The sequence below is a fragment of the Hyperolius riggenbachi genome, chromosome 10 (assembly GCF_040937935.1).
Source record: "Hyperolius riggenbachi isolate aHypRig1 chromosome 10, aHypRig1.pri, whole genome shotgun sequence".
Taxonomy (NCBI): Eukaryota; Metazoa; Chordata; class Amphibia; order Anura; family Hyperoliidae; genus Hyperolius; species Hyperolius riggenbachi.
In genome coordinates this window covers 256,670,036-256,698,008 of record NC_090655.1, presented here as the reverse complement: position 1 = coordinate 256,698,008, position 27,973 = coordinate 256,670,036, and the positions used below count along the sequence as shown (strand labels likewise).

Below are 27,973 nucleotides of genomic sequence, written 5' to 3'. Positions count from 1 at the left end.
CTGCAGGCCAGTCTTTGCAGGGGGGAAGCTTCAGACATCTAATGGTTCATGGGCAGGCAGGTGAGTTATTAAACCTAACACTCATCTTAACCTTAATGTTTTACCTTTTTAAACCATGGTATTCCTCAGGAGTGTAGAGAGCGCCTGTGCACGTTGGAGAAGCTCCATGGGACTCAGGGGGTAGAGCAAGGGGATTGGTCACTCTTGTACAATGTGGGGGAGGTGGAATCTGGGAAGCAGGGGCCCCAGGAAATTTTCACAGGGGTCCCCCTAGGATTGTAGTTACGCCCCTATCTTGCATGTATATTTCATTTGGCCTGGAATTTGGTAAAGTAATGCATGCAGCGTGTCATATGTAGTCTGGATACCTCTATCTGAGACTGGAAGGGTCATAGGCCGTGGATGGGAGGTACAAAGCTGGTGCAGTTGAGTAATCAGCAGCATCTAAGGGGTGTTCCCCAAGTCACCTAACAAAGGCCTGATTGGAGGGTGATATGCATCATAAGAGTGTGTTATAGCAGAGCAGAGTGGTGAATGCAAATTTAAAACTTGTAAAAGTAATAGATGTACTTCGACCATGCAAAGACTTTTGATTTTGTTCCCCTCAATAGCCTGATGCAGAAGCTGAGGATCCAGGGACTAGTAGAAAATGTTATTACATGGATAAAGAACTGGTTATAACAGAAGGCCAAGAGTGGTGGTCAATGGATCATATTTAAAATGGGAAACTGCTTGCAGTGGGGTCCCGCAAGGGTTAGTACTAGGTCCAATCCTTTTCAATATATTTATTAAATGATCTAGCAGATAGAATACAGAGTAATGTTGCTATTTTCAATACAAAATTATGCAGAACAATAAGCATGGCAGTGACATTTTCCAACAGGATCAAGTCATTTGGGCGCTAGGATCATCAAATGTCTAATAGATGCCAATATAAATAATCGGTAATCGAGTGACCATGAATAGGCCTTCTCACCAGTATGAAATCTCTCATGTGTGACAAGCTCCGATTTCTGGGCAAAACATTTCCCACACGCAGCACAAGAATTATTCTCCTCAGTAGTGTGGGACCTATCATGTTTAAGACTTTGTCTTCTCAAATACAAAGTATTTCCCACACTCACTACACGATTAGGGCTTCTCACCAGTGTGACATCCCTTATGTATGATAAGGTGTGATTTCCGTACAAAACATTTCCCACACTCAGCAGTATGAATACTGTTATGTCTGAAAAGTTGTGAATTGTTGGCAAAACATTTTCCACACTCCGGACACTAGTAAGACTTCTCAACAGTGTGACATCTCTCGTGTTTGATAAGCTCTGATTTCTGTACAAAAGATTTCCCACATTCAGAACATGAATAAGGTTTCTCACCAGCATGGGATTTCTCATGACTAACAAGAGATGATTTCCATGCAAAACATTTCCCACACTCAGAACATGAATAGGGCTTTTCACCAGTATGAGATTTCTTATGTATGGAAAGTTCTCCTTTCTGTGTAAAACATTTCCCACATACAGTACATGAAAAGGATTTCTCACCACTGTGAGTTTTCTTATGTCTTACAAGGATTCCTTTGCATCCAAAACATTTCCCACACTCAGTACATGAAAAGGGCTTCTCACCAGTGTGAGATCTTTCATGTATGACAACTTGCCTTTTCTGTGTAAAACATTTTCCACATGCAGCACATGAATAAGGCTTCTCACCAGTGTGAGATCTCTCATGTCTGACGAGGTATTCTTTTAATTGAAAATATTTCCCACACTCAGCACAAGAAAACGGTTTCTCACCAGTGTGAGATTTCTTATGTCTTACAAGGGTTCTTTTGCGTCCAAAAGATTTCCCACACTCAGTACATGAAAAGGGCTTCTCACCGGTGTGAGATTTCTCATGTGTTTCTAGATGTGATTTCCAAACAAAACATTTCCCACACATGGAACAGGAATAAGATCCTCCAGCAGGGGGAGAGCTTTGCTGAATATGAGACATATCAGGGTTGGGCAGGTGAATGGAGTCTGGGGGAATATTTGGGGTAACCAGGATATCTGCAGGAGACTCTTGTCCAATCCCATCGTCATCCGTTGTACAGTCTGTGGATACAGAGAGATGAGTCTCTGAGAGGTTCCTGATGCCGGGACTCCGCGCTGCAAATAGAGAAACATCAGCACTTCCTGTTAGAGAATTCTGAGGGGAGGAACAATTACCATTAGAAATGGTCAGTGAGCTGCTGATAATTCTAAGTTGATACATAGCTTTGCATATATTTAGCATACAATTAGCACCATCTTGGAGTTAATAACATATCATAGAACATCACTAGTTAATAGCCTGCCAGGAAACTGCAGAAGGTTGTGCTCACTACAAGCGGCCAATCACATGTCAATAACTTTGCCTTACTTCAGTGGCATAACTATCGCCCCTGCAGCCCCTGTGACTGTGGGAGGGCCGGAAGCACGTAGGGGCCCCTGAAATAACGCCCCACATCGATCAGAGCGGCCGGTGTGAGGAAACTGTAAAGCCGGTGTAGTGTTGCAGCTCTGTCCGGCTCTGTGGGGATGTGAACCACACCATGTTTCATTTGCAGAGGGGTGACCTAGGGCAGGTAGAGATGAAGTTTATATACTCTACTTAGACCAGGCTATTGCCTCATTTAACTTGTGCTCCCGAGCATACTGTGCAGCAGCTCTGTGGCTGGCAACTAGCAGAGGAGGACATTCCTGTCATCCGTCCCACCTAGTGTTGGTCACTCCGATGCAAATTTGTATACATTTTTATGTAAAATTATGCAGCTTGAAAATAAACCAATCAAATCCTGCTGAGGTAAAATTTGATTGGTTCATTTGCTGCATAAATTTGCATAAACATTTACATAATCTTGCATCAATTCAAAAATATTTGCATTTCATCGACCATCTCTAATCAACATCCTTGCCATATCTGTCATTTGTCTGTTCACTCCCTGCCTGAAATTCCTGCAATATGGGGGCAACTTCTTGCTCTTGTGAAATATGAATATTTGCAAATATGTTATATTTAGAAAGCATAATGGCACTTGGCATCGTTGTTTTAGTAGAGGGACTTTTTAGCTACTTCAGTCTCCCCTCCCACCAAACATCACTCACATTCTTACAACCCCCCCCCCCCCCCCCACCACCACCACCACCACCACTTATTTGCATCATGTGATCTATACTGTGCCCAGCAGGGACATATTTCTTATTCAGCTTAATAAGTATTTTCCATCTTTAATGTTGATCACTCACCTGTGCTCATCCTTGTAATGTCTTCCTTCTTAGATGTCCCCAATGTGTCACCCTCCTCCACAGACTGCTGATCACTCCTCACATATGTCTCTTCTTCATCTTCTTTAGTTGTGACCATGTCACCCTTTTCCGCAGACTGCTGATCACTCCTCACATATGTCTCTTCTTCATCTTCTTGAATTGTCCCCATCATGTCACCCTCCTCCACAGACTGCTGATCACTCCTCACATATGTCTCTTCTTCTTCCTCTTTAATTGTCCCCATCATGTCACCCTCCTCCATAGACTGCTGATCACTCCTCACATACGTCTCTTCTTCTTCCTCTTTACTTGTCCTCATCATGTCACCCTCCTCCATAGACTGCTGATCACTCCTCACATATGTCTCTTCTTCTTCCTCTTTACTTGTCCTCATCATGTCACCCTCCTCCATAGACTGCTGATCACTCCTCACATATGTCTCTTCTTCCTCCTCTTTAACCACAGTGTTAACATGTCTCGGTTCTCCACCCTAATTTCACAAAGTGAGATATAATGTAAAATGTGACCACAGATAACAGCATACACAGAGGGAAATAATGTGTCACAGTCTGGAGTCTCTGGGGACCCTCTGCTCCACTTACCTGATAATGGTGGGGGATGGTGTGATCTTCTTGTGGACAATCCTGAGAATAAAGAGGACCTGTACATCTCTCTGGTGGGATTTTGTTACTGGGTCCATCTGTAGGAAACAAACACACTGACTAAATACAATGGCCTCAATTTTGGTAGCTACTGCATGCGGTAATTCATGATTAAATCCTACCAGATTTGCTAAATGTCATTAACAGATGCGGTAAATTGCCATACATGCAGTAATTTGCTCAAAATCCATCCCAGAATTAAATCCACTGGCCTCATTTCTGGTAGTTATGTGCGGTAAATATTTTTTTTGTTGGTAAAATACCTCATGCAGGACTTTCCTCTTTTTTAGCAATTCTAAAATAAAATTCCGCATTTTGGAACATGAGGTAAAACATGCAGTAAATAACGTATGGTAGTTCAGTGGTTATCATGGGATGAATAAACAAGAGTAGTCTTCAATTGTCTTCCATAAGTTAGGATAGTCTTTGGAAGATGTTTTTTTTAATTATTATTATGTAGCAACCTTTGAAAAGTATATTTATAGGCATACCCTATAAAAAAATCCTGGAAATATTTCGAGTTTTACTTCACTACTCTTTTATTACACAGCCTGAATAGGAACTCCACTAAACCAGCAATACCAACTTCACTAAAGACTGCAGAATGCACACAAATTGACTTTACTGCCAGGTATTAAACTGATCAGTACAGTTTGTGCTAACATGCCCCCTAATTTCTATGAGAATTGCGATTTTTGATAAAATCAATGCAAGTTACTGCACGAATTACTGCATAATATACTGCATGCTGCAAGTCATGACTAAAATTTACCACATGCGGTAAAACGACTAAACTCTACCAGAATTACTAAATGTCTGTCACATGTACTGCATGTGGTAAATTACCACACGTGGTCATTTGCTCAAAAACCTTATCAGAATTGAGGCCATTGTCTATATATGCTGATCAGATGATGGGGGGGGGGGGGGGGATCTAGGTGGACCCTCTACTGCTCTCTCTTCTTTATAAAAATGAAAGTCTCCTCTTTACCTGGTGATGTGATGGGCGGCTGATTCTCCATCATGGCGTCCTTGTAGAGGTCCCTGTGTCCTTCTATATACTGACACTCCTCCATGGAGAAATAGATTGTGACATCCTGACACCTTATAGGAACCTGAAAAATATGATACAGTCACCACCCAGACACACACTATCTTGTTAATGGATAAAATCACATAATTCCCAGCACTGCTCACCTCTCCTGTCAGCAGCTTCATCATCTTATTGGTGATTTCTAGAATCTTCCACTTACTCTCAGATACCAGGGAGTGAGGTGGGGGAATTGTAATGGTCACATGATCACCAGACCTCACTGGAGAATAACTCTGTTAAGAGAGAACAAAAATAATGTCATGTGACCTCCCAGAATCCTCCTCACATCTCTAGTCAGGTGTGTGTTTTCTTAATAGATGAAAAGAGCGATGTCATGTGACCTCCCAGAATCCTCCTCACCTCTCCAAACAGCAGACAGATGATCTCCAGGGTGAGGTTGAATATCCTCTCGGTCATTTGACTCGGGTCCTCATCCATCCTCAGTCATGTGGTCATGTAATCTGTATAGGATGCTGCTGCCTTTTGACAGAGAATAAGAGGAGAATAATCTAGGTTGTACAGGTATCAGTGGTAAAACTGGCGATACAGGATCCCCCCTCCCCCAGCACTGAGTACACATTGCGAGAGGGTCAATTGAGCTGGTTCCTGCTTCATGCTGACAGTTAAAATATCAATAATATAATATTACCAATAATTTACTATAGAAACGTGGATCCAGGGGTGCCAAACAAGGCGTATATATAGTTCAGTGTGCCCTGGTCCTCCCCCCAGTACCAAGGGGTCACTATAATGCAAACTCTTCAAAGGATCGGCACCACACAATGTATTATAGAATGGGATAGTAGAATAAAACACAGTACCTGGCACCAAATGCAACAGGGCAGACACACCAGCACTGGAACACAGGGCGTGCACATCCGAAATAATCCGTCATCCAGTAGAAATAGAAAGTAGAAACTGGGACACCGCTCCTTTAAAATTCCTTTATTCCGGTGGGGGAAATAGCAGGTACATAGCAGTGGGGGTAACAAGTGCCTGACAGCTGTTTCGCTGGTTTAAACCAGATTCTTCAGAGGCAGAATATCTGCCTCTGAAGAATCTGGTTTAAACCAGCGAAACAGCTGTCAGGCTCTTGTTACCCCCACTGCTATGTACCTGCTATTTCCCCCAGGTGTGGGTGTGGGTGTGTGTGGGGGTGTGTGTGTGTGTGTGTGTGTGTGTGTGTGTGTGTGTGTGTGTGTGTGTGTGTGTGTGTGTGTGTGTGTGTGTGTGTGTGTGTGTGCGTGCGTGCGTGCGTGCGTGCGTGCGTGCGTGTGTGTGTAAATACAAAACCATGCCCACTGGGCAACATATTACCCAATCCTCGCAGGGAGGCCAAGTGGACCTGATGGGAAACAGTCCCAAAAGGAAACTAACCAATAAGCAATTCAAAAATGAGACTCACCAATCAGGGAGCAGCGATAACCGCCGCACTGTCAGTATAGAATCAGCATCAGCCGACGCGTGCGATTGGCCCCTTGAGGTCATGTGCTTTGATACACATACCTCTGACGTCTTGCTGAGCACTTCCGCATTGCAGAGGTGTCAGCGTGGGGAGAGATGCGCCGGGTGATGCCGATTCTATGCTGACAGAGCGGCGGTTATCGCTGCTCCCTGATTGATGAGTCTCATGTCTGAATTGCCTTGTGCTTATTGGTTAGTTTCCTTTTCAGACTGTTTCCCATCCGGTCTGCTTGGCCTCCCTGCTAATATTGGGTAATATGTTGCCCAGTGGGCGTGGTTTTATAGTGTGGTGGTTGTCACTGTTTGTTGTGGAATGACTTTGTGTGCAACTTGACTAAGGCCAACAGGCCGAAACAGCAGGCTGTCCTTGCTGAATATTGCTTCATGCTGCAATAAATCTCACTGAGCTACATTGTGTGGTGCCGATGTAGTGAAAAATTTTGCTACCCATCATATTTTGCAACTTGCCATAGAGGACAGTGTATGACTGTGTAGGCGTGGCTCCTCTCTGTTAACACGCCTGTAATTTTTTGCAACCACAGATCCCATTGAGCTAGAAGGGGGATTGTTCCCTCCAGGGGGGGTTATTAGTTGAGCAAGAGGGGGGATTGGGGGGGCGGGGTTATTAGTTGAGGAAGAGGGGGGATTGTTTCCTCCAGGTGGGGTTATTAGTTGAGCAAAAGGGGAGGGTTCTGTGTGAGAATAGGGTTTGGTTGGGTTGCATTTTCTGATACAGATAGGTTAAAGTCAATGGTTAGGTTGCACTTTCTGATAGCTATACCTATAAATAAGTGCAACCGGTTGCAAAATCTGATAAAGTTGCAAAAAATTTCACCACACCGGTCCTTTGAAAAGGTTGCAATAATTTACTATAAACATACTCTACTCTCCCCTCTCCCCCCATATCAACTGATTTACTGATTGACTACTCACAGCCAAACTACTAGGCTTAGTCAGTTGGCTAGAATTTCCAGCAAGTGGGGTTGGAAGTACTAACCAATGGGCTACTTTCACCAATTTGGTGCCACAGGACAGTAATTTCACATTATGGTCTATTACATGACCTCCTCATACCTTCCAACTTTTTGATAAGAAATAGGGACACTCAAGCCACACCCCTGGCCATGCCCCCTGCACATCCCTAGTGACTGATACCATAAAGATTTAAAAAGATAAATATATTGTTTTATATTTCAAACCACACTGGTCCATTCTATTCTGGTTCATTTTCCTCCATATTAACGTTTACAAATGAGAAATATATATATTTAAAGAATGGGAATAAAGTTTATCGTCAATAAAACACTTTTTTTTCCGTAGAAAAATACACAGATTTACACAGATCTGTCCATTAGTCCTGAAAGAGGGACACATGAGGAGGACAGAGGGACAGGGTTTCCAAAGAGGGACTGTCCCTCCAAAAGAGGGACCGTATGAAGCTATGCCTCCTCTGTAACAAAGTATGTCCACCCCGACCTCTGCTCTGCTCAAAATATAACAACAATCACACAATTACCTCTTCCAGTGCATTCTGCCCTCTACCTCGCGCAACGTCTCTTCCTTCAGTTACATCACATCCTGTCTATGGATTAACATCTTCTTGACCATGCGTTCCAACTTGGGAGAAGTGAGATCGCCATCTTGTGGGAAATAGGCTAACTGCAACCTCTGATTGTGGAATCACTGGCATTCAGTCAATATTATTATTATTATTAGTACTAGAAGATTGATACCGGATGAGCATGGGCATATCGGGGAAAAAGTGTGTATATAAACTGGGAAAGTATAGTAGGAGTAGTAGAGATTAGGTCTTGTAAGCAGGGGTCGAGTGGTGCGTGGACGCGGGTGGACGACGTCCACTTACTATTTCCAGAGCGTGGACGCCACCCACCCTGGCATGTTCGGAGTGGAGCAGCGCAGTGGAAGGAGAGCTGTGAGCAGCGGTGGAGAAGGCGGGCCATCTCCCCCCCCCCCCCCCCCCTTCCCTCACCTTGGGGCTCTCCCTCCCTCACTCTCCCCTCCAGAAGTAACGTGCGGGCGGGACTTACCTCTCCTTGTTCTGGTGCCGGATCTGCGTGTCGCTGCTCTGGTCTGGGCCAGACCAGACTAGCGGCAGTGGAATGCTCGTGCCGGAACGAGGAGAGGTAAGTCCCGCCGGCTGCCGGCTGCCTGCACGTTACTTCTGGAGGGGAGAGCGAGGGATGGAGAGCCTTAAAGGGATACTTAAGTCAAAAATAAAAAATGATTTTTACTCACCTGGGGCATCTCTCAGCCCCCTGAAGCTGTATGGTGCCCTTGCAGCTTCGTTCCGATCCTCCTGTCCCCGCCGGCGGCTACTTCCGAGTTCGTCGACAGCCGCTGACAGGCTGGGAGCGCGAGTGATTCTCCGCGTTCCCAGCCGCTATATCACCCTCTATGCTGAGAATCACTCGTGCTCCCAACATGTCGGCAGCTGTCGCCGAACTCGAAGGTAGCCGCCGGTTGGGACAGGAGGATCGGAGCGAGGCTGTGAGGGCACCATACAGCTTCAGGGGACTGAGGGATGCCCTAGGTGAGTAAAAATCCTTTTTTATTTTTGACTTAAGTATCCCTTTAAGGTGAGGGAAGGGGGGGAGATGGCCCCCCTTCTCCACCGCTGCTCACAGCTTTCCTTCCACTGCGCTGCTCCCCTCATGCTGGGGGGACACCTGACTACCTATTCTGGGCGCATATACCCCTGACTATATACTGAATATATTGGGCACATACCCCCTGACTACATATACTGGGCACATATACCCCTGACTACATATATACTGGGCGCATACCCCCTGACTACATATACTGGGCACATATACCCCTGGCTACATATACTGGGCACATATACCCCCTGACTACATACACTGAGCACATATACCCCTGACTACATATACTGGACACATATACACCTGCCTACATATACTGGGACATATACCACTGCCTACATATACAGGGCACATATACCCCTGACTACATATACTGGCACATATATACCCCTGACTACATATACTGGGACATATACCCCTGGCTACATATACTGGGACATATATCCCTGGCTACATATACTGGGCACATATACCCCTGGCTACATATACTGGGCACATATACCCCTGGCTACATATACTGGGCACATATACCCCTGGCTACATATACTGGGCACATATACCCCTGGCTACATATACTGGGCAAATATACCCCTGGCTACATATACTGGGCACATATACCCCTGGCTACATATACTGGGGACTACTATACTCATGGCTACTTATACTGGGGACACCTATAGACCTGGCTACCTATGCTGGGGGTACCTATTTTGGGGGAACTGCGGATTATCTGCATTTTTGTGGAACCGCTGTTATGTATTTTGGGGGAACAGCTGCAAGATTATGTGTATGTTAGGGGAACGGCTGCTGCCAGATTATGTGTATTTTGGGGAACTGCTGCCAGATTGTGTATGTTTGGGGAACCACTGCTGCCAGATTATATGTATTTTGGGTGTTACGTGTATTTTGGGTGATCCACTGCCAGGTTTTGCGTATTTTGGGGAACTGCTTCCAAATTGTAGTGGCTGGAAAGTGTAATGGTTAAAGGCTCTGCCTCTGACACAGGAGACAAAAGTTCAAATCTTGGCTCTGCCTGTTCAGTAAGGCAGCACCTATTCAGTAAGGAGTTTCTTGGGCAAGTCTCCTTAACACTGCTACTGCCTACTGAGTGCGCTCTAGTGGCTGCCTCGCAAGCGATTTGAGTCCGACAGTAGAAAGGAGCTATACAAATACTGTTATTATTATTAAATTATGTGTATGTTGGGGGAACTGCTCCCTTTATCTATTTTGGGAGAACCACTGCCATATTATCTGTATTTTGGAGGAACTTCTACCAGATTATATGTCTTTTTTGGTGAAATGCTGTCAGATTACATCTATTTTGGGGGATACACTACGGCAGAGCTCAAACTTCCCCGGCAGACCATTTACATCACTGCTAAGGTCATGTATATTTGGCCCCACCCATGACCACGCCCACATTATGCTTGACCACGCCCATTTTTGGAACCCCGCGCTACGCGTGGCACAGGGGTTTCCCAGGTGAGTCCACTCACCTCTTTTCCCAGGATTAGACCCCTGCTTGTAAGGATTACACAAAAATTTTACCAATTGACCAATATCAGTGCAGTGACAGATCTGGTCCTCAAAAGAGTGTGCAGTGGTAGACTCCCTGACAACTGAAGTACCTCCAGCTGGACTCCTCCATGTAAAATGTGTGCACCCGGGCCGTGGTGAGTATTGCAGGCCCACCCTTCCACTGGCTTGCATCCTCCTGTGTCCTGCATCTTTCTGCATTGCCAATGGGGACCACATGTACCAATGTCCTGTAGCTGCGATGGGGTCATGGGTATAGGCACCCCATCTGTAGTGATGTCGCAAACCTCCGATTTTCGGTTCGCGAACCTTCGCGGAAGGTTCGGTTCGCGGAAAAGTTCGTGAACCGCAATAGACTTTAATGGGGAGGCGAACTTTGAAAAATAGAATAAATTATGCTGGCCACAAAAGTGATGGAAAACATGTTTCAAGGGGTCTAACACCTGGAGGGGGGCATGACGGAGTGGGATACATGCCCAAAGTTTCGAGGAAAAATCTGGATTTGACGCAAAGCAGCGTTTTAAGGGCAGAAATCACATTGAATGCTAAATTGCAGGCCTAAAGTGCTTTCAAACATCTTGCACGTGTATACATCAATCAGGGAGTGTAATTAGAGTACTGCTTCACACTGACACACCAAACTCACTGTGTAAACGCACCGCAAACAGCTGTTTGCGTAGTGACGGCCGTGCTGGACTGATGCGCAACATGGCCAGAGTGCAGGCTGTGGCAGTTTTCCAGCCCATATGGTCGCCGGGCTGTGGTAGCTCAATGATAGAACAGTGACTGTCCAGCTGATCAACTTTGGTCTGTCCACAATGAAGCAACGACCTTATTATCTTCTTGTATGTAGGTAGGCATAGGTAGGAGTCCCAGTATAGGTAGGTAGGCATAGGTAGGTGCCTCAGTAGTTAGCTAGGCATAGGTAGGAGACCCAGTATAGGTAGGTAGGCATAGGTAGGTGTCCCAGTAGTTAGCTAGGCATAGGTAGGAGTCCCAGTATAGGTAGCTAGGCATAGGTAGGTGTCCCAGTATAGGTAGGTAGGCATAGGTAGGTCCCCTAGTATAGGTAGGTAGGTGTCCCCGTCAGGGCAGTTTCTAGGCTAAAATGCACCCAGTGCGAGAGTGTAAAAATTGCACCCCCCCATGCCGGAGCCAGGTATAGGTGCCTGCAGTATAGGTTAGCTAGGTCTAGTTGCATTCAGTATAGGTAGTGGGCTATAGGTCTCCCCAGTATAGGTAGCCAGGCATCGGTGCCCCAGTATAATTGCCCCCAGTATAGATTAGCCAGGTAGGTGCCTCCAGTATAGGTATCCAGTATAGTTCAGGGGCGGACTGGCCAGGGGGGAAGGGGGGCACTCTCCCCCCAGGCCGCCTTTCATTCAGTGATTTAGGGCAGGTCTGGTGTATTTGGGTTTGTTGTAAGGCAATGTGAAACTTGAGGCTAGCTGATAAAAGTGCAATCAGAGGACAGGCAAGCTGGTAAATATACACAGCATGATGCAGAGCTTGCCTGGATGGTCCGTGGGGAAACATCTGTCTGCTCTCTCCCTATTGTTATTATGACTGCATGTGTGGATAAGGTGTTATACAAGTTAAAGTTTTTGACAGTCCCTAGACTCCAGGAGGGCTACTTTCTTACTTGTGTGAGAGACTGGCAGGGACAGGAGTCATATTACAGGCAAGTAGCCTCTGTGTGATGTGCAATACAGATAAGCTCTCTGCTCTATCTCAGGCTATTCTCAATTTCTCTCCACTCCTCCTCTCTCTGGGCTAGTGCACGCCAAAATCGCAATAGCGATCGCTAGCAATTTGTGAGTGTGATTTTGTGAAGCGATTTTTCAGAGCGATTTTTTTTACTGAATTGCTCCAAAAAATGCTACATGCAGTGTGTAGCATTTTTTGGAGCAATTCATTAAAAAAATAGCTCTGAAAATCGCTTCACAAAATCACATTCACAAATTGCTAGCGATTGCTATTGCGATTTTGGCGTGCACTAGCCCAGGGAGGAGTGGAGAGAAATTGAGAATAGCCTGAGATGGAGCAGAGAGCTTATCTGTATTGCACATCACACAAAGGCTACTTGCCTGTAATAGGACTCCTGTCCCTGCCAGTCTCTCATACAAGTCAGAAAGTAGCCCTCCTGGAGTCTAGGGACTCTCAAAAACTTTTCAACTTGTATAACACCTTATCCACACATGCAGTCATAATACCAATGGGGAGAGACCAGACAGATGTTTGCCCACGGACCCTTCAGGCAAGCTCTGCATCATGCTGTGTATATTTACCAGCTTGCCTGTCCTCTGATTGCACTTTTATCAGCTAGCCTCAAGTTTCACATTGCCTTACAACAAACCCAAATACACCAGACACCAGACCTGCCCTAAATCACTGAATTAAAGAGGGAGATTGCCCCCCTTCCCCCCTGGCCAGTCAGTGTAGCTGTATACAGTGCTTCCCTGAGCTAATTACTCTGCAGGTTTGAATCCTAGCCAGCTCAACGTCTGCAAGGAGTTTGTTTGTTCTCCCCGTGTCTGCGTGTGTTTCCTCCAATTGTGTGTTTCCTCCGTGTCTGCGTGTGTTTCCTCCAATTAACATACAGATAAGTTAATTGGCTTCCCCCTAAATTGGCCCTAGACTAAAATATACATGCACTACACAATACATATATAGACCTATGACTATGGTAGGGACTAGGTTGTGAGCTCCTTTGAGGGACAGTTAAATGACAAAACAATATATTCTGTACAGCGCTGCAGAAGATGTTGGCACTATGTAAATACTAAATAACAATAGTAAAATCTTCAAACATCTACCCTCCTCCTGTGTACTTTCCAATAGTAATGTTTTCAGAGTCCTGTTACCCGCCACACCCAAACTTTCAGCATAAAATCTATTGGAAATCTGTGGAGCCACCTCTGCCTGCAAGGCCCCCAGATCTCCCCATCTATACGGGGAGGTCGTGGTGTTGCAGACTCACCTGTTCACTATGACTAAGGGCAGATCGTAGGCCCGACACGCATTAGTTGAATCCTGTGGTTTTAATTGCACTTGTCATGTGGAATTCCTGAATAAAGAATACCAGCGTTTTCAACCACTGCTTGGTTTGCGGATCCTTTTGTGTACAATATACTCTGTACAGTGCTGCAGAAGATGTGGGCGCTATATAAATACTAAATAATAATTATTATTATTTAGTATTTATATAGCGCCAACATCTACCGCAACGCTGTACAGAGTATATTGTTTTCACTTATTTGAGCCTCAGAGGGGCTCCTGATCTAATCCCTACCATAGCCATATGTCTACGTATGTATCACAGTCTTGGGCCGATTTAGGGGGAAGCCAGTTGACTTATCTGTATGTTTTTGAAATGTGGAAGAAACCCTGAATGCCCAGAGGAAACCCACACAGACACGGAGAAAGCATACAAACTCCTTGTAGATAGTGCCCTGGCTAGGATTGGAACTGGGGACTGCAATGTGAGAATGCTAACCACGGCTGTGGAGTCAGAGTCACTGGTTTCATAAACAGTGGAGTCAGTTTGGATGATTCTTGTACCGACTCCACAGCCCTGGTAATTATTAAGGTGCATACACACATCAGACTATAGTCTTTGGAAAATGAAAGATCACAGACCAATCTTACCACCCTTCATGTAGTATGAGAGCCATACCTACACAGTCTTTTCTATGGAGCTGAACTCCCCATCAGAAAAAAATCTTTGCAAGATGCTGCACACACAGATGCTTTACAGACACAAAAGATCAGTATCTGCAAAAGATCTGTTCCTGCCAAAGATCCGTTCCTGCAAATTGCATTCATAGTCTATGATACCTGCAGATCCTCATACACACCTTGTTTAACTGACATTCATCTGCAGATCAGACAATCATCTGCAGATCTGAAAATCCATCCTGGTGGATCTGATCTGCAGATGAATGGCTGTTAAACAAGGTGTGTATGATGATCTGCAGATATCATAGACTATGAATGCATTTTGCAGGAACAGATCTTTTGCAGGAACAGATCTTTTGCAGATACTGATCTTTTGAATGTCTACAGCATCTTTGTGTGCAGAATCTTGCAAAGATTTCTGTCTTATGGGGAGTTCAGCTCCATAGAATAGACGGTGTAGGTATGGCTCTCATACTGCATGGAAGGGGGTAAAATTGGTCTGTAATCTTTCATTTTCCAAAGACTATGGTCTGATGTGTGTTTGAGGAGCCAGAGTTGGATCAATTTTAACAACCTAGAGTTGGAGTGGGAGGTTTCATAAACTGAGGCATTGGAGTTGGATGCTTTTTGCACCGACTGCACAGCCCTCTTACTAACCACTACACCACCAGACTGCCATACACTTTACAATTGTTTTGCCAAATTAGACATTCAATTAGGCAAAAACATGCTTTGGGAATAAAAAGGGTTATCTTGCTTGAACTTTCACACTTCTGAAAGCCCTTATGCTATGCTGCAGACCGTGTTATGTGTAGATATTGGACTTGAAATGCTATAATTCTTCCCCAGTGTTGACATGCTAATGTGTTGCTAGTAGTAACATGATAGCTGCTTAGATACTTCGTACCTGAAAAAAACATCCTTCTAAGGCTACATACACACTTGAGATAAAGGTCTTTGGAAAAGGCAAGATCACATACTAATTTTACCCCATTCCATGTAGTATGAGAGCCATACCTACACAGTATATTCTATTGAGCTGAACTCCCCATCAGATAAAAATCTTTGCAAGATGCTGAGCACAAAGATGCTGTAGACATTCAAAAGATCATTATCTGCAGAAGATCAGTTCCTGCCAAAGATCCGTTCCTGCAAAATGCATTCATAGTCTATGATATCTGCAGATCCTTATACACACCTTGTTTAACAGACTTCATCTGCAGATCAGATCCACCAGGATGAATCTTCAGATCTGCAGATGATTGTCAGATCTGCAGATGAATGTCTGTTAAACAAGGTGTGTATGAGGATCTGCAGATCTCATAGACTATGAATGCATTTTGCAGGAACGGATCTTTTGCAGGAACGGATCTTTTGCAGGAACGGATCTTTTGCAGGAACAGATCTTTTGCAGATACTGATCTTTTGCATGTGTACAGCATCTTTGTGTGCAGCATCTTGCAAAGATTGTATCTGATGTGGAGTTCAGCTCAATAGAATAGACTGTGTAGAGTATGGCTCTCATACTACATGAAATTGGGCAAAATTGGTCTGTGATCTTGCCTTTTCGGCCTAGTGCACACCAGAGCGTTTCCGCTGCGGTTTGCGATCCGCTTGCGGGTGCGGATCCGCTAGGGTAATGTATTTCAATGGGCTGGTGCACACCAGAGCGGGAGGCGTTTTGCAGAAACGCATACTCCCGGGCTGCTGCAGATTTTGGATTGTGGATGCGTTTCTGCCTCAATGTTAAGTATAGGAAAAACGCAAACCGCTCTGAAAAACGGCACTTCAGAGCGGTTTGCCAGGCGTCTTTTGTTACAGTAGCTGTTCAGTAACAGCTTTACTGTAACAATACATGAAATCTACTACACCAAAAACGCTTCACAAAACCGCAAAACGCTAGCTGAAACGCTACAGAAAAAGAAGAAAAAGCGTTTCAAAATCTGCTAGCATTTTGCGGATCTGCTAGCGGTTTTTGGTGTGCACCAGGCCTTCCAAAGACTTTTATCTCAAGTATGTATGTAGCATAAGGAGAAGCAAGCTTGGATACAAACCTGAAGTGACATTATGGCCTGGTGCACACCAAAAACCGCTAGCAGATCCGCAAAATGCTAGCAGATTTTAAAATGCTTTTTCTTCTTTTTCTGTAGCATTTCAGCTAGCATTTTGCGGTTTTGTGAAGCGTTTTTGGTGTATTAGATTTCATGTATTGTTACAGTAAAGCTGTTACTGAACAGCTACTGTAACAAAAAACGCCTGGCAAACCGCTCTGAAGTGCCGTTTTTCAGAGCGGTTTGCGTTTTTCCTATACTTAACATTGAGGCAGAAACGCCTCCGCAATCCAAAATCTGCAGCAGCCCGGGACAAGTGTCAGACGGGACACCTAGAACATTTCCCACACTCAGTAAATGAAAAAAGGCCTCTCTTTTTTATCAACTGTATTTTTATCATTACATTTTTCACTTTACATTAAACAAAGCTCCATCAGAAAAAGACCACAAAAGAAAAGCTTAGCACTTGCTGTTAATACACATCATATGTAGACTATGTATTCGGTACTGCAGAAAACAGCTGATTTTACAGATCACCTTGCCAAATGAAAACTTACTAAGCCTGTTACTGCACCGAAAAGTAAAATTACCCACTAGTGAGGAAAATTACTGACTTGTGCAGTAATGCCAAGAAATTGCAATTCACAAAGATTAAAGCATTTGGTAAATCAAGTAAAATTGTTTGATATTAATCTACAGCTCTGACCAGCCAGTAACTCACAATCTCCATGTGGTAACATTTTTAGGTGTAGCAGACAGCCAATAGGGAGAACCACACAGCCGTGATTCTCACCCAATTTGATCTGATACTCTGCAGGGTGGAACTTGAAGATGGCAGTGGAGGAAGAGACATTTTCAAAGGCTTTTCTGGGCTCCCTCTAGTGGAACTATGCATATAGAATGGGATGCCGGGGATGCACTGGACATAAAAGACCCGGACTCACAGTTTCCTGCCTGACCTACTCCACAGCTGGGGAGACTTGCCAAGCAGGGCTTGGTGAATTGAAGCATGTCTTTAATTATCAAACTTCTACCACATTTGGGAAATATTCGTGAATTTGGAAAAAGAAGTGTAGTATGCCTTCTTAACTACTTACTGCCCCAGGTGCAGTATAATTATGTCCTGGGAAACTTCACTTGAAGTCCCAGGGCTGTAAATAGACATCTTCAGCTGCGGGCGGCTGCCGCAGGTTCTCATCACCGCCCATTAGCAGGGAGATGATTGAATGAGAACACAGATGGGGGTTAATAATACTTACACACCATAATATACCACGCACTTATGTTCTGGCTGGTTGTAATCTGGGTGCAGGGGGAAGCTAAGAGATGGCTGTCCCTGTGCTAGGTAAACTAGGGGAATACAACAAATATATTCCCCTACTGATTACCTGATTTATCCTTTTGGCCCCATAATTTGGGGTCCTGCTATTGCCGGTGTAAGAAATTATACCAACTATACGTTGGTTGCTATTGGCAACAACACACCTTTATTCCGGCACCAGCAACTCATTAGTAAGAGCTGCAAACACGACTCTCATCACAGCAACAGCATTAGAGATATAACTCCCCAGGCCAACTTCAGAGTTTAGGAGTTTATTCAGTCCACAGATATACAGTACAGATACAGTTCGTTACATCTTAGCAAAACAGATTCTTCTGTAGTAAATCCGTTGCGTTACAGCTCTTGGCTCCAGTCCTGGCAGCCAGGTTCCTCTTCTGTCTATACTACGTTATATCTAAACTACATAGGCCGGAGACCTATTATATACAACATACAGTTATAAAAGTAGGACACAACATAAATAAAGATAAAGTAAAGGTTGAGGCAGGAAGTAAAGCTCTGCAGCCTATATCCTGCCTTAAATACTCGTCACTACAGAGTTAAATGTGACATCATCTGCCCAGGGATGGTCCATACCTCGTCGCCTGTCATTGGCTAGGACCCCTCGTGGGGTAATGACAACAATGGACTTTACTGCGCATGGCAAATCCCATGCTCCATACCAGGTCACGTTGTTCTGTCCTAGGCTACATGTTTACAAAACAGTAGCTTATATATTTATATTGTTCCCCGCCAGCTAGTCTCACCTTGGGACTAGATAGCACCAATAACGCCTTGGAAATGTTCAGTACCAGTTCTGCTGAACTGTCTCTTTTCTCTCTAAGAGAAAATTCCCTTAAAGGGCAATCCTGCACACCAAGCCTTTTTCACTAACTCAGTTCAAGTAACTGACGCCTACTTAAATTACAACAATCCCCCCTAAAAAGGCTTGATCTGCAGATCCCTGCTTCCGAACCCGACAGTACCTGGTTTCTTTCCTTTGTTTCACTTTTCGATGCTCGTGCTCACATACTTCCTCTGCTCTAGGTGGTTATCCCTGGGAGAGAGGGCAAGACCTCTAGACCTTACTGTAACCAGGCTATCTGGGGATGCCCTACTTCTAAGTCCCTCTATACCACATTCTCAGCATTTGCGCCACTTACGTATCACTTACAAACTTGCATGATCACGGAAAAGTGAAACTTGTTTGTCTGTTAAACATCGGAGCAGTGCCAGGTGCCTTCTAAAAGAACGCCTTTATACAATCAGCTCCATCATAGGTACTGTTGAAACCTATACCCGTAACCCTGTATATCCCTTAATTTGGAAATATCGGTTCATGAGATTGTTTATGAGGCACCAATCTCTTAACCGTGTGAATTTGTTTGCGTAATTTCACACACAAACTCACCTGTATAATGATTCCCAAGATTGCCACCCCCATCACTACGACCAGTGGATGTAGGAAGAAATTCTGAATTGCAGAGGCCCAGTCCGAATGTCCCTGGAATATCGCCAGAAACCGTTTCCACCAGGTCAGACTGGAACTCACCTGATTATATTTGTGTTCAACCTCTTTAAGATCACCTTGATCATGATGAAATATCACCTCTAATTTAGTGTTCTGTTTGTTTAACCGTTTTAACAAAGTATGATCTTGTGTCAAAACCTGTACCCATTTGTCCCATGGCGTGTTATCCCTCAGGATGGGCACTTCCTGTGGAGCTTTGAACTGTAGAGTTCTCCTAACAATTTGAGGAATAACGTAGTCAAACCTTGATGACTTGATCCATATGGGATCTCCGCTCACACAATATGTTCCCCTTGAAAGATTAACCTTGTCGGAACAATTATGAAAATGTACCATGAATGTGTCATTAGACCTCATGTTTAAAAAACAAACTTTTCCTTCAGGCACTGGAGATATTGGTTTGGCATTAGGAGGGATCTTTTGGATGGCAGCTGCGCATTCTGTGTTATTGAGCCAGCAGGCTTCCTCCCTAAATTGGACTTGCCCCGGCAAACACAGGTACCTCTCTGAGAATTGCCAGCATGATGACAAATCTACTTGTTTCACCTCCCCATCTAGCACCAAAAAATGTTGACCTCTCAGGTCATGGTGTAAGACGTGTTGAGGAAACAGGTGTACCCAGGGATACCACTGGAAAAACTACCTGGGTTTCTCCACCAGTAGGAAGTAGCGGTGCATAAAGAATTGTCGCACACTATCCATTTGTTTATCCAAATATCTCGGTGCCTCCATGCAAAAGATCCTTCCCCTGGAAAATCAATAAACCGCTCCATGTCAAGTCTCAGCTGTAAAGGAGTTTTACCTTCTGATAAGGCTTGAGCCATTATCTTAAATTCTGCTGTTAACTCGGTCTGCATTGACAGGCATGCTGTCTCCCATGCAGTACCCCTAGCATGTGCAATCATCTTCTGAAGAATTATTTGAATGTGCCTTTGAGTGTACCCCTGAACTTTATATGTGTTGTGCGTTAACTGTTCCAAAACCAAGTTCAGATGGTGTTGGGTAACCACATTCTGTTGTCCCAATGTACCTAATTGTTGAGTGACCTCGGTCATACCTTCTATGTCTACACTGTTTGCTACCCCCATGCCTCCCAAGATTGGATCTGCTAAATCCCGGGACCTTCTCCTGGCTACACTATTCCCTGTGGAATGTGCCCATGACCTAAAAGCCTGTACCAGGGTGGCAGTGACAGTGCTGCAGTTAGGGTAGATATTACCCACTCCTTTAAGTTAATCTGCCAAGTGATCAATTGAAGCTGGGCCTCCATGATAACCGGAGTCGCCCTCATTTGATTTAACTGAAAAGGACCACTTTTTACAACCTAATGTATATCACATGACGGTAGGTGAGGTTCCTGGGTAGTCATTGGCAGGGTGACTACCTGAGCTTTAGGAGTTGTGGGAACCCCCACTTTTACTGTCACGGTTCCCCTTCTCATTATGCAAGATCTATTTGGACCTTTAAACTCTAGGGACTGTGGGATGCAAAAACCGTATGTCCATGGTCCTTCATCCTCCCGGACTAAGGGCGCTATTTTTAAACTCCCCCATTTTAGTCCCATCACCCTTCCGTCATAGAGAGTCCCCGGGGTGCTACCTGATGTATCCAAGGATTCTACCTCTCTACTCCCAAAAGTCCCCGGATCCATTAAACTCACATCCCATGCTAACCCTTGTGGCCCTCCCCAGAAGAATACGGTAGGTACTCTTTCTTCTGGGAAATTGATTAGCATATCAATGACAAAAGATGTTCCCAACTGCCCTGATTGGACCTTTGCCCCCCTTATGTCCTGAGGCAAAATGCGTACCTTAGGTCGGGAAGAATGTACGCTCTGCAATCTTTCAATTAAGAGTACCTCCTCACTTACCCATCTAGCATGAGGATAAGTTATAACTTAAATTACTTATAACTTAAATTATAACAGCCGGCATCTAAATTAAAGTGATTTGGTAGCAGTTCCACCTGCCCTGCTATTGCCATAATTAAAGTGAATCTGAAGTGGATTGTAAAATAAAAAAACAAATACTTACCCAAGGAGAGGGAAGGCTCTGGGTCCTATAGAGCCTTTCCTGTCCCCTCCCGGTCTCTTCCTTCCCACTCAGGCTTCTCTGTTTAAAGCTCCTGCCGCTGTAGACTTTGGTGCCATTGCCAAAAATAAGGCGGAGTATATCTGCCATTCAGGACCTATCCCTGGAATCCTGTACAATACTTTATGTGTGGGTATAAGTACAGCATGTGTGCATTGTGTGTGTAATGTATGCTAGTGGTGTGTGTAAGACTAAGTACACACGTGATGATTGTCACACATCAGGGATCAGGAAATTATTCCTTGGAGGACAATTCCATTCAGAGCCCGATGCTGTATAAACACATTGCCTGCACTAGCCTCTAGACCAGTGGTCCTCAAACTAAGGCCCGCGGGCCAAATGCGGCCCCCTGAGGCTTTTTTACCGGCCCCCCACACACAAAATGTATTACTTATAGATGCGGTCAGCTACATCTTTGAATATTGTTGGTCCGCATATAGAATAGCAGTGCTGGCACCACCCATCCACATGGAAGCCAGAAAGCAGTAATTCACTGGTTTCCAATCAAATCCCCCATCAGGTGACACTGCTGTCCAATTGGACTGCAGGTTGTCACCTGGGTATACTTCACTGTCTGGCCCGCAAAGACTTCTACATCATTTCATGTGTACTCCGGCCCCCAGCAGTCTGAAGTATGTTGTCCCAGCCCTCAACCCAAAATGTTTGGGGACCCAAAGACTATGGAGGGGGCGGAGGGTCAACAAGTAGTGCACAACTGTTCAGCTTCCCGGGGTGTGGGGTGTGGGGAGGGGCGGAGTGAAAACAATGTGATCGGGACTGCTCAGGTGTCATTAAGGGTCTGTAATACTGCAGCAGTCGCTGTACTCACACTAGATGAGCAAAGGATCATTGGACTAAGCTGTTATTATCGTCCACTTCAGCCAAATTTTATGTAGTGCATATGTAGCTTAAGAACAGCCGAAGTGACATGATGAGATAGACATGTGTATGTATAATGCCATACACACAAATAACTAGTCTGTGTTCTTTTTTTTCTGGCTCTGCCTGAAAAAGGTAAAGAGAACTGGAGGTGGCATACTGTAATCCTAATAGGACCCAGAGGCATGCCGTGTGCACAATAACATGCCTGTGGGTCATTCTATCGCCGCTGCCAGCCCTCCTGCGCCACTCTGTCCACCCTTAAAAGATCGCCAGGCTAGCGACAGTCTGCTAGTTGCTATCCTGCTTTATTTATGTGTGGATGTCAGTCAGCCTTGTAGCACCTCCTCGACTCCAGGCTCCCCCCGCTGCTTCCCGCCTCTGTTAGCTTCCTCCAACAGGAAGCCAAGCCGCGACCCTGGAAATACTCCTGGGTCACGGCTTGGCTTCCTATGGGAGGAAGCGAACAGAGGAGGGGAGCGGGGGGGGGGGGGGGGGGGGGGGGGCTGGAATCGAGTGGGAGATGCTATGAGGCTGACATCCTCACAGAAATAAAGCAGGCTAGTGACAATCTGCTTGTTTATGTGAGGCTGATCTTTTAAGGGTGGACAGAGCGGCACGGGTTTGGGGGGGGGGGGGGGGCTGGCAGCGTGATATAATGACCCACAGGCATGTTATTGTGCATATGACATGCCTCTGGGTCCTATTAAGATTACAATATGCCACCTCCAGTTCTCTTTAAAAATCAGGTATGCAAGTGACAGTTTCTGTCCAAGTCGGACTGGGTCAGACTATAGCATAACCCTCACTAGTAATTACAGTAATAAAAAAAAAAAACTTTCCTGTCAGTAAATGGCCTCTGAGAGCAGGAAAGAGATAAAAGAGTTCAATAACTCATAGATTTGAGCTCTAGCATACTTCAATGAAGGTGCCATTGAGCAGAGACAATGAAACAGTAAAAACTTAAAAACTAGATTTAAATATAAAATAAAACTGTGGGATATCTAAAAAAAAGTAATTTTTAGGAGACTGAGGATAGATACAATTGCTTTTCACCTCGGATGTCCTTTAAAGGGACAAGGCTGAAAAATGATGTCTGGAAGAGCCCTTAACTTCTTCCCGACCTCGTCACGCCGATGGGCGTGGCCGCGGTGGCAGCCCCAGGACCAGCTAACGCCGATTGGCGTTAAGTCCTGGGGCAGCAGTTTGCAGGAGCTTGCACGCACGCTGCACGAATCTCCTGCCTGGTGGGCGGAGTGGAGCTCGCAAGACTTTCGCCGCTCGGAGAACTGTTACACGGCGAAATTGCCGTGTATTTACATGTACAGCGCTGCGATCAGCAGCAGCGCTGTACTGGGGGCAGAAGCCGATGACAGCCGATCGCCATTATTGGCTGGCTGGCTGGGTGGTGGAAGGAATCAAAAAAAAAAAAAAAAAGAAAAAAAAAGAAAATAGTAATAAAAAAAAATAGAAAATGAATAACATAAATATTTATTTAAAAAAAAAAACAAAGGGGGGGGGGGGGAAGCGATCAGAACCCACCAACAGAGAGCTCTGTTGGTGGGGGGATCACTCGTGTACTGTGTTGTGCAGCCCTGCAGCTTGGCCTTAAGCTGCAGTGGCCATTTTAATAAAAGGCCTGGTTTTTAGAGGGGTTAAGCACTGCAATCCTCAAGAGGTTAATGCAAGGCTCTATGTAAGTGCTGCAAGCATCAGCAGGTGCTAGGGTTTGATCACCTGTAAATCATTATATGTCAGAAACTCCACCCCTCTCGACTGGCTGAAGTGTTTCCAAAGCTCTGCGGCCACTCCTGCGTGTGTTGCCACGGCCATGTTGCCACTTGCCATGGCAAGGCAGGTGGCGCTTCAGAACACTGCAGGCAGGAACCGCCACCCCGGTTTTGCCAGTGTGTGTGTGTGTGTGTGTGTGTGGGGGGGGGGCCCAAGCTTCAGACATCTAATGGTTTATGGGCAGACAGGTGAGTTATTAAACCTAGCACTCATCTTAATGTTAACCTTAATGTTTTACCTTTTTAAACCATGGTATTCCTCACAAGTGTAGAGAGCGTGCTGGAGACGCTGCATGGGACTCAGGAGGTGGGGCAAGGGGATTGGTCACTCTAGTACAATGTGGGGGGAGGTGGAATTTGGGAAGCAGGGATGCCAGGAAACTTTCACAGGGGTCCCCCAAGGTTTGTAGTTATGCCCCTGCCTTGCATGTATATTTCATGTGGCTTGGAATTTGGTAAAGTAATGCATGCAGCGTGTCATATGTAGTCTGGATACCTCTATCTGAGACTGGAAGGGTCACAGGCCGTGGATGGGAGGTACAAAGCTGTTGCGGTTGAGTAATCAGCAGCATCTAAGGGGTGTTCCCCAAGTCACCTAACAAAGGCCTGATTGGAGGGTGATATGCACCATAATAGTGTTATAGCAGAGGCAGAGCAGAGTTTAAAACTTGGAAAAGTAATAGATGTAGTGTAATTGGACTATGGGTACTCCCATGAATATCAAAAGAATGTCTATATGTGCTTTATCAACTATAAAAAAAGCCTTTGATTGTGTCGAATATGATAAGCTGTGGAAAGCCTTAGGCGAGCTAGGCGTGCCAACTCATCTGGTTAAGCCGATAAGATCACTATATGATGGCCAAGAAGCCACCGTGCGAACACCCTATGGTGACACTGATTGGCTAAAAATTGGTAAAGGTGTGAGGCAAGGTTGTATCCTATCGCCCTTCCTGTTCAATCTTTACGCCAAACTGATCGTAAGAAAATTGGTTCTTGAGAAAACAGAAATTGGCATGAAAATTGGTGGACGGAACATCAATAACCTTCTGTATGCTGATGACACGACTCTTCTCTCAGAAATGGCGGATGGCCTGCAGCATCTGATTAATCGAATCAAAGATGAAAGTGCAAACATCGGCCTCCATCTGAATATCAAAACGACCAAGATCATGACAACAGTAGATGACGGCAATATCAAGATGGCAGCTGACAAAGAAAAGAAATGTAAGATTGATTGTGTGCAGAAATTAACCTTCCTCGGCTCTCAGATAGATCGAAATGGTGATACGACTGAATGGAAATCATCATCATCACTTGGACTATGCAAAGCCTTCTGATACAGTTCCCCTCAGTAGCCTGATGCAGCAGCTAAGGATCCAGGGACTAGGAGAAAATGTTATTGCATGGATAGAGAATTGGTTATAAAAGAAGGCAAAGAGTGGTGGTAAATGGATCATATTAGCAGTGGGGTCCTGCAAGGGTCAGTACTAGGTCCAATCATTTTCAATGTATTTATTAATGATCTAGCAGATAGAATACAGAGTAATGTTGCTATTTTCAATACAAGATTATGCAGAACACTAAGCAGGGCAGTGACATTTTCCAACAGGATCAAGTCATTTGGGTGCTAGGATCATCAGGTGTCTAATAGATGCCAATATAAATTATCGGTTATTGAGTGCCCATGAATAGGCCTTCTCACCAGTGTGAATTCTCTCATGTGTGACAAGATCTGATTTCTGGGCAAAACGTTACCCACACTCAGCACAATAATAAGTATTCTCACTAGTGTGGGATCTATCATGTTTGAGAGGACTTTGTTTATGTACAAAGTATTTCCCACACTTACTACATAATTAGGGCTTCTCACCAGTGTGACATCTCTTATGTATGACAAGGTGCGATTTCCGTACAAAACATTTCCCACACTCGGCACATGAATAGGGCTTCTCACCAGTATGCATTCTGTAAAGTGTGAAAAGATATGATTTTCGTGCAAAACATTTCCCACACTCAGCACATGAATAAAGCTTCTCACCAGTGTGACATCTCTCGTGTTTGACAAGGTCTGATTTCTCTACAAAAGATATCCCACACTCAGCACATGAATAGGGCTTTTCACCGGTGTGAAATCTCTCATGTATGGTAAGTTTGTTTTATCTCCAAATGATATACCACACTCAGCACATAAATAGGGTTTCTCGCCAGTATGAAATGAATGAAAAGTTTTTATTTCTGTGCAAAACATTTCCCACACTCAGCACAAGAATAAGTCTTCTCACCAGTGTGACATCTCTCGTGTTTAACAAGCTCTGATTTCTGTACAAAATTTCCCACACTCAGCACATGAATAGGGTTTCTCACCAGCATGGGATCTCATATGAATGACAAGAGATGATTTCCATGCAAAACATTTTCCACACTCAGAACATAAATACGGCTTCTCACCAGTGTGAGTTTTCTCATGTATGACAAGATGTGATTTACTTACACAACATTTCCCACACTCTGCACATGAATAAGGCTTCTCACCAGTGTGAGATCTCTCATGTCTGACGAGGTGTGCTTTCAGTCCAAAACAGTTCCCACACTCAGTACGTGAAAAGGGTTTTTCACCAGTGTGAAATTTCTTATGTCTTACAAGGGTTCCTTTACATCCAAAACATTTCCCACACTCAGTACATGAAAAGGGCTTCTCACCAGTGTGAGATCTCTCATGTACAACAAGATGCCGTTTATTTCTAAAACATTTCCCACATGCATGAATAAGGCTTCTCACCAGTGAGATCTCTCATGTACAACGAGGTGTGATTTTCTTCCAAAACATTTCCCACACTCAGTACATGAATAGGGCTTCTCACCAGTGTGTGATCTCTCATGTACAACAAGGGTTCCTTTCTGAATAAAACATTTCCCACATGCAGCACATGAATAAGGCTTCTCACCAGTGTGAGATCTCGCATGTCTGACGAGGTGTGCTTTAAGTCCAAAACATTTCCCACACTCAGCACATGAAAAGGGTTTTTCACCAGTGTGAAATTTCTTATGTCTTACAAGGGTTCCTTTACGTCCAAAACATTTCCCACACTCAGTACAGGAATAGGGCTTCTCACCAGTGTGAATTCTCTCATGTGTACTAAGATTTGATTTAGAAACAAAACATTTCCCACATGTAGAACAGGAATAAGACCCTCCAGCAGGGGGAGAGCTGTGCTGGTTAGGAGACCCCTCTGGGTTAGACAGGTGAGGGGAGTCTGGGGGACTATTTGGGGTAACCAGGATATCTGCAGGAGACTCTTGTCCAGTGTCATCATCATCATCCGCTGTACAGTCTGTGGATACAGAGAGACGAGTCTCTGAGAGGTTCCTGGTTCCGGGATTCCGCGCTGCAAATAGAGAAACATCATCACTTCCTGCTAGAGAATTCTGATTGGAGGAACAATTATCATTAGGGATGGTCAGTGAGTTGCTGAGAATTCCAAGTTGACGCATAGCTTTGCATATATTTAGCATACAATTAGCACCATCTTGGAGTTATTGGCATGTCACTGGCCATCACTAGTTATCAGCCTGACAGAGAACTGCAGAAGATTGGCTGCCTGTAATGAGCACAATCACATGACAATAACTTTGCCTTGCATCAGTGGCATAACTATCGCCCCTGCAGCCCCCATGACTGTGGGAGGGCCCGGAAGCAGGTAGGGGCCCCTGAAATAACGCACCACGTCGATCAGAGCGGCCGGTGTGATGAGGAAACTGTAAAGCCGGGGTAGTGTTGCAGCTCTGTCCAGCTCTGTGGGGATGTGGACCACACCATGTTTCATTTGCAGAGGGGTGACCTAGGGCAGGTAGAGATGAAATTTATAAACTGTACTTAGACCAGGCTATTGCCTCATCCAACCTGTCCTCCCGAGCATACTGTGCAGCAGCTCTGTGGCTGGCAACTAGCAGAGGAGGACATTCC

The 27,973-nt window shown here is 44.8% G+C and overlaps 1 pseudogene; it reads right to left on the bottom strand.

Moving 5' to 3' along the window:
* Window positions 1-770: 770 nt before the first annotated feature.
* The window catches only part of LOC137537119 (uncharacterized), a 163,115-nt pseudogene continuing 135,912 nt past the window's right edge, over window positions 771-27,973 (bottom strand).